Genomic DNA, 8,875 nt, shown 5'->3' with positions numbered 1-8,875 from the left:
TAAACATTCTTCACACTTTACCTCTTGAAATTTACTAGAATACAGAAATTTATCAGACGCGTGCATGCACACATAATATAAGACAATTTGCATATCTTAGCATAACCTCTCTGGGTCCTTCAGAAGTTAGAGGGGGAGGCCAAGGCAGGGCTGAGGATGGCAGAGCTGCTGCCTGTGGTACTGCTCAAGCAGGGAAGGGCTTCTCAGGTCTGAAAGCCACTTGTTGCTGGGCCAGGATTTTTAATTCTCTGAAACAATGTTAACTGTCTTGAAGAATTTAACCAATCAATTTATGAACTTCAGCTCATGGGAATGTACAAAAACATTAGGCTGTCCTGAGTCATAAATATTCTAGGTATCAGCAAAATCACATTGTCCTCCAGGGAAATAAAGCAATGTCAAGGACAAGTGTCTTTGAATACCATCCCTACCTTTAGCTCTTCATCAGTCCAGAAAAAGTCCCTGGCTTCATGCAGAAGAAGAATCACCGTTCTGTGGAGCACACTTAGGGGCAGGCTGTCCTGCTCTGTGAAAACAGGCCAGAGCAGTCCTTTCTCCTCCCTTCTCTCTCTACTCCAAACCATCTCTCACACACCTAACTTTTCTTTTTGTTTTTTTTTTAAGTCCCATAAAGAAATTAATTTTGAGATGAAGGGAAATGCACAGGAAACCAATAGTGATGGAAAGGAAACTGGGACTCAGATCAAGGGAGTGGACCAGAAAAAAGAAAAAAATGACCGAACAGAAAAGGATGAAGAAACAAGAATTCAAAAAAAATGAGGAGAGGCTTAGGAACCTCCAGGACATCTTTAAACATCCCAACATCTGAATTATAGGGGTACCAAAAGGGGAAGAGGAACAGCCACAAGTGAAAAACTTATCTGAACAAATAATAAAGGAGAACTTCCCCAATCTGGCAAAGGAAATAGACTTCCAGGAAATCTAGGAAGCTCAGAGAGTCCCAAAGAAGTTGGACCCAAGGAAGAACACACTAAGTCACATCATCATTATATTAGCCAAGATTAAAATGAAGGAGAGAATCCTAGAAGCAGCAAGAGATAAGGGGACAGTCACCTACAAAGGAGTTCCCATCAGACTGTCAGCTGATTTCTCAAAAGAGACCTTACAGGCAAGAAGGGGCTGGAAAGAAGTATTCCAAGTCATGAAATCCAAAGACCTACAACCAAGATTGCTCTATCCAGCAAAGTTTTCATTTAGAATGGAAGGACAGATAAAGTGCTTCTCAGATAAGATCAAGTTCAAGGAGTTCATCATCACCAAGCCCTTATTATATGAAATGTTAAAGGGACTTATCTAAGAAAAAGAAGTTAAAAAAACATGAACAGTGAAAGGACAACAAACTCACAGTTATTAAGAACCACACCTAAAACAAAAGCAAACTAAGAGGACAGCTAGATCAGGAGCAGAACCATAGAAATGAAGATCCCATGGAGGGTTAGCAACAGGGGAGTGGGAGGAAGAGAAGGGGGGAGAAGGTATAGAAAATAAGTAGCATAGGCAGTAGGTAGAAAATAGATAGGGGGAGGGCAAGAATAGTAGGGGAAATATAGAATCTAAAGAACTTGAGACATGTGGTCATAAACTAAAGGGGGGGAATGGTGGGGGAGGGGGTGTGCAGGGTGGAGGGGAATGAAGGGGGGAATAGAACAACTGTAATGGCATAATAAAATATATTTTAAAAAATTTTTAGAGAAATTAATTTTGTAATTAAAGGGGCTTATTTTGACTGGCTGAGATAATTTAGTTAATATATAATTTAACAGCAATTTGCTACAAAGACTTTAAATGATGGAATGGAGTTTATGCATTATGAATTAAATGGTTTATAATTATCAGTCAAGTTTCTAATGTGTTCAAAGTGAGGAAACCAAGTTGTAAAAAGGAAAGAGACCTTGAAGGCAAGAAGGAGCTGGAAAGAAGTATTGCAAGTCATGAAAGCCAAGGACCTACATCCACGATTGCTCTACCCAGCAAAACTTTCATTTAGAATGGAAGGGCAGATAAAGTACTTCCCAGATAAAGTCAAGTTAAAGGAGTTCATCATCACCACACCAAGCCCTTATTTTATGAAAAATTAAAGCGACTTATCTAAGAAAAAGAAGATAAAAAGCATGTATAGTAAAATGACAGCAAATCACAATTATTAACAACCACACCTAAAACAAAAACAAAAACAAACTAAGCAAACAATAGAACAGGAACAGAACCACAGAAATGGGGATCACATGGAGGGTTAGCTACAGGGAGTGGAAGGAGGAGAGAGGGGGAAAAGGTACAGAGAATAAGTAGCATAGATGGTAGGTAGAAAATAGACAGGGAGAGGGCAAGAATAGTATGGGAAATATAGAAGCTGAAGAACTTATGACAAATGGACATGAACTAAAGGGGGGGAATGTGGGTGGGAGAGGTTATGCAGGGTGGAGGGGAATGAAGGGGGAAAATGGGACAATTGTAATAGCATAATCAACAAAATATATTTTAAAAAGAAAGGGCTTTTCTAAATACTATTTAGCTGGAACATGGGAAGCTACAACTCCCATCTTTCTTTAACATTAATTGAGCCCCTGATATACACAAAACACTAGGTGTGTGAGATGAATCGAACATCAGTGCTTTCATTGTGGTGTCCACTATGTAGCGGGTTTTAAACACTTAAACCATCACCTGTAACATTGTAGGTTAAATGCTGTAAAAGAAGTAGTACATGCTTATTCAGATTTGTTCAACATGTTCATTAAATGTCTGCTATGCATTTACCACAGCTAGATGTTGCAGCAAAAATTAGTGAGGTAGAGTCTGTTCTTGCTGTGCTTGTGATTTAATGGGGGAGCAATATGTGCTGATTGTTTCAATATATGCTAATGGGAATGGTAACAACTAATACTGTTTTGAGTGCAAACTACTTCATAGGTAGCGTTCTAAGCACTTTGAATATATTTATTCAATTGTCATGACAAAGCTTTAAGGTCAACACTATTTTTCTTCCTTGAGTGTAAATTTGGCTAGTGGGACAAGAGTAGTTTAAGTAAGTCGTCCAAGGTTACCCAGCTAGAAGGTTGTAGAGCTAGAATTTGGATGCAGAATATCTGACTCTGGAGCTTATCCTATTAGCTCTATGCCAAACTTATTTTAGGACCTCTTAATAAAATAAAACTTGGGGTGATGTAGGTCTAACACACATAAAAACTAGTAATACTGAAAGTTACAGTTTAGGTAAAGTGATAAAAGTCTTAGAAACATGGGACAGCTCCATCTTATACCTGTTCAGAATAGCATTTTTCTCAGATCCTTGTTTTTAATAAAGTATCATCATGATGGCATCGAAATAACCCAGGATGGATTTGGTAGTCTTTCATTGACAGTGCAGCATCCTGCCATCATCTCATATAATGGTGTAAGAGATGCATGGGCAACATAGAGAGTTCTCACCCTAACACATGGTTACATTTGAAAGAAGACCAATGTAACTTGTCTTTCTCTCCCTGGCCCTTTCCAGACACAGCATAACTTTAAAGGACAATATGTGGAGTGAGTGCTGATAAAGCATACATTAAAAAGCCACCACCAGAGGAGCTAACGCCTTCTGGTCTCAGTGAGTAGTGTTTGATGGAGCTGCCTCAATGGACACGTAGATGCCTGGGCCAGGGATCATGAAAGTTGCAAAGCTTCCAGACTGCCAGTGGGTTGCTTAAGAAAGAAGTATGGGGAAATTCAGAATAATAAATATTAAATATGTACAAAAACTTGAGGGTGAGCAATGCTGTTTCAGAGAAAATAGGAATTTATCTGGATATTCTTGTTATAGTAGTTTTGTCATTTACTAGGTGACATACATCTATAACGATTTGATTATTTGATGTCACTATTCCATTTTAAAATGAATGATTTCGGCAGTAAGGAGATTTAAAAAAAAGAACAAAAGAACTTGGGTAAGAATATATAAGTTCTTAAGTTCTCAAGAAAGCAGGTAATAAAGTATAATTTGAACAAAATATTTTGGGATGCTAAATACTGCTACAGAGGTTGTAGTAATAACAATAACCACATGAAAGCCAGAAGGCATATCACCGACTAAAAAGTATTAGCATCTACTCAGCAGTTTGTTTTTTATTTTAGGAGATTAAGCTTAAAAGTGTCAGTTTAATATAGCTGGTGGCAGTGGTTGTCTTTATACATCACTCTGTAAGCATGGCTTTCCACAACCTTAGTTGATTGTTTTTCTAAATTAATTTTGCTCATTTTTTATTTCCAATACTACTCTTGTGGATATATTGTTACAACATAAAATGCAGTATTAGCTGGTAATGCATTGGTTTTCTATGTGGAAGATAAACCTCATAGAGTTAAAAATATCCGTTTTATTTATTTTTATTGTTCAATTGCAGTGGTCCCAAATTTTCACCCATTACTTTCCCTTGCTCCACTCTCTCCTCAGTTAGTCCCCACCCTGTTGTCCATTACCATGGGTCCTTTAAACATAGTCCTTGACTATACCCTTCCCCTTCTTTCCCCCTTCATTCCTCTTTTCTCTTCCCTCTGCTCACTGTCAGTTTGTTCTTTCAATGTCTCTGGTTATATTTTGCTTGCTTGTTTGCCTTGTTGATTAGGTTCCACTTAAAGGTGAGGTAATATGGTATTTATCTTTAACCCCCTGGCTTACTTCACTTAACCCAATACTTTCCACTTGTATCTATGCTATCGTGAAGGGTAGGAGTTCTTTCTTTCTGCTGCATAGGATACCATTATGTAAATGTACCATTGTTTTTCATCCAATCATTTACTGACGGGCACTTAGGTTGCTTCCAACACTTGGCTATTGTAAATAGCACTGCTATAAACATTGGGATGTATAGGTTCTTTTGAATTGGTGTTTCAGGATTATTAGGGTAGAATTCCAGTAAAGGGACCACTGGATCAAAAGGCAGTTCCATTTTTGATTTTTGGAATAAATTTTGTACTGTTTTCCGTAGTGACTGCCCCAGTCTGCATTCCCACCTACTGGCACCTAGGTTCCCTTCTCCCCACATCCTCACCAGCACTTACTGTTTGTTGATTTGTTTGTGATGGCCATTCTGACAGGTGTAAATGCTATCTCACTGTGGTTTTCATTTGCATCTCTCTGATGGGTAGTGATGTTGAGCATTTTTCATTTGTTTATGTGACCTCTGTATGTTGTCCTTGAGGAAGTGTCTGTTCAGGTCCCTTGCCCAGACTGGGGCAGCCACTGTGGAACACAGTAGGGAATTTCCTTAGAAGACTAAAAATGAAACTGCCACTGCCTTTTGACCCAGAAATTCCACTGCTAGGATTATATCCTAAGAACTCTGAAACACAAGTTTGAAAGAACCTATGCACCCCAATGTTCACAGCAGCACAATTTACAATAGCCAAGTGCTGGAAGCAACCTAAGTGCCCTTCGGTAAGTGAGTGGATCAAACAACTATGGTACATTTACACAATACGGCAAAAAGAAGGAGGGAGCTCCTACCCTTCATAATAGCACAGATGCATCTGTACAGTATCATGCTAAGTGAAATAAGCCAGGCAGTAAAAGATAAATACCATATGATCTCATCTTTAAGTGGAACCTAATCAACAAAACAAACAAGCAAGCAAAATATAACCAGAGACATTGAAAGAAAGAACTAACTGACAGTAACCAGAGGGCAGGAGGGAGTGGAATAACAGGGGGTAGAAGGGGAAGGGTCCTCAAGAAACATGTATAAAGCATCCATGGACAAAGCTTAAGAGGCATAGGATTGAGGGTGGGAGGGGGGTGTGGTGGGGCAGCGGAAAGGGGTGAGGGGAAAATGGAGGCACCTGTACTTGAACAATAATAAAAAAGAAAATAAAGTTACAGCCACAATAAAAAGTTGGCACATTAAAAATAGTTATAAACAAAGAATACTTATGTGATAATGCACTTTTGTAAATACAGTAGTACCAACAGAGTTTGGAAATAAAGGCAAAAAAGACAATAGCTATAAATATATTTTACAAGTGTTTCATAACCTATAAAAAGAATTTATAACCCAATAAATTTGTAAAATGAGTTCTATATCATATCATTTACCTAAAATCACACCTAATATGTCGTAACTACTATTTTTTAAATAATTTGACAAGTGCTGGTATTATCAGACATTCATATTTTCAGAAAAGACTAGTACAGTCTTTTCTGTCAGCTTACTTTTGAACCTAGATGCCTAATATAGTGATGTTCATTATTTAGGGTGGGGCAAAAGTAGGTTTACAGTTGTTCATGTAGAAAATAACACAATAATTAATAAGTAATAATACAAGGATAAACTGTGTTTTCCGTACTTACATTGTAAACCCACTTTTTCCACACTCTGTATACTAAGGTAGCCATTAAATATGGAAATAAAAATCTTTATATGTTTTCACCAAAATGTAGCTGTTTTTATTCAGAAATCATTCTGTCAGTCAACAGGATTTTGCTTTTGTTTTTCTCCATTATCTCAAATAACCAGTTTGACTATTTCCTGCACTGAATTAAATAAATTGAATTTGAATAAATTTGAATGTATTGGAGTGGTTTTCAATTACAACCTTATTTTGTCAATAGATACTCTCATTTATTTAAATTTTTAATAAATAGGACCATGTGAGTTGGGCTCAAATACAAAAGTAACTGCTTTAAGGATAAAATGGAATTACCTAGTTTAAATGGATGTGCAAATATAATTAAAGCATTATACTAGTACATTTACATAGCTGCAGAGTTTTTGCCTCAATATTTTTAACCTCAAGGTTGTAAGTAATTATGTGTAATTGGTTTAGCATCTATTAAAATAATTAGATTACAGTGATGCAATTTAAAATGTGTGTGTGTTTTGGAATTAATTTTTAGCAATTAGCTTCCTCATGATTGTATCAGCATTGTAATTTGAATTTTGCTTCCAGAAAGTTACTGATACTGCAGGTTTAGGAACTCTGTTGTTTGTCTGTCTATCTATTATGCTTTTAGTCCCTTTCTCATGCAATTTTATTTAGCTAAATGTAGGAAAACAATAAAATGACAGGGCTGCTCTTTCTCTCAAACTCAAGATAAGGTTCTTAGTTTTATCTCTGCTGCTTGTGTGTTTTTGTAAAACCCACTCTAATTCTCTAGGTGTCTTGTCATCCATACACTGAGAATATAACACTGTCCACCTCACATTGACACTGGGAAGAGTATATTAAGCAGTGGATTTGATGCTGCTGAGTCAACAACCACCTGACAAATCATGCCTTCTTTCCACTACGAGACACTGCCTCCTTCATAGACGCCTGTCACATTTTCACATGAGAAGCCTGTATCATTGCTATTGTGGTAAAACTAACTTTGACTCAGCAAGTATTCATTGGGCTCCTCTCTGTGCTGGATACTGTTTTAGGTGTTGGGGATAGACTGGTGGAAAAACAGAGAAGTTTGCTTCTGTTAAAACAAAATTCAGCAAATAACTGTTAAAGATTTTATTGGCTTTATTTGGTGATTCATAAATCAAGCAGCATCTAATCTAGCAGATAGGAAGGAGCTCCAAAGAGACAAGAGCTTTTATAGGCAGAGGGAGCAAGGACAGGAAGCTACCGGAGGTATTTACAAGGTTACTTTCCTTTATAGGGAGTGACAGGGGTTTATCAGGCAGATTACTTAACTAATGCTGATGGGGGATTCCTGAATACTGGGTTTAAGATTCCATTTATGGGGGAGCTAAAATTGTGATTAAGTCTTGGATTGCTTTTGTGGAGCTTAATATAAATGACTCCATTTGGGGCCTATTGTCTGAACACTTCTTTTGCAGCAACAGTGAGCATGTAGCAAAATAAACAATTTCCTATAGTGGTAAGTGCTCTAAGGTCAGTGAGAAGGGGTGATGTGACGGACTGGAAGGAAGCAGGGCAGGAAAACTACTATTAGGTATTTGATCATTATGTGGTGTAACCTAAAGTTAATCTAAGGATATTTGTGTTATTGTTTGTGAATTAAATCTTTCATTCTCCTTTTCTTATGAAAATCAAATGTAGGTAAAATGTAAGGGGTTTTGTTGTTGTTGTTGTTTATTGAAATTATGCAGGGTTAGGCAAGTACTCTTACATTTTTAAAAAAAAAATACGTACATCTTGTTCCAACTACAAGATCTGACCTATTCCCACTGACACTCTTATTTATTTTTATTTATACATTGGAGAAATGTATAAGTAACTGGTAAAATGTCTAGCCTGAAACACACATTTGACAGAGGTTTGTTTGCTTTGTTTTATATTGTTAATTTTCATCGGTCCCTAAAACATTTTAATTCTTTACTTACTTTTTATGGGTTTCTAACATTCTGTAATGTATAGTATTCTCTAACTACTATATGAATCAATTCTAAAAATCTTCAATTTAATTCAATTTCAAAATCATGCTTACTTAAGGCCATTCGATCTCTGTTTGACTATATTCACTGATTAAAGAAAATTCTTATAAATTTTTCTTTAGTCACTGAGTCTGTTTGAGACTGGGATTAGGAGAGGCATTAAATGGATGGGAACTACTAACTGAAGTAAGATTAAATGGTATAAAATATTATGAACATTAAAGTTATTATTAAAATACTAATTGGATATAGTATTAGAGGTTTGTATTAATGTATCCCAGTCCCTTATATGACATTTTATACCACGTAAGGAGAAAGGTGATTATGATGAGGTTGTTGGTAGAACATGAGTGAGACACTAAGAAGAAGCTCTTTTCTTTGTGAAAAGCTATTGTCTTAGTAACTGCTATGTTTGAAAACTGTGACAGCCGGTTCTTTTATTTGAAAACATTTATTTTCATATGCCTTATTGGAAGAGTTATTGCTTC

This window comes from Artibeus jamaicensis, unplaced genomic scaffold (genome assembly GCF_021234435.1).
Source record: "Artibeus jamaicensis isolate MK-2021 breed Jamaican fruit bat unplaced genomic scaffold, CSHL_Jam_final contig_64, whole genome shotgun sequence".
Taxonomy (NCBI): Eukaryota; Metazoa; Chordata; class Mammalia; order Chiroptera; family Phyllostomidae; genus Artibeus; species Artibeus jamaicensis.
This window is presented reverse-complemented; position numbering follows the sequence as displayed.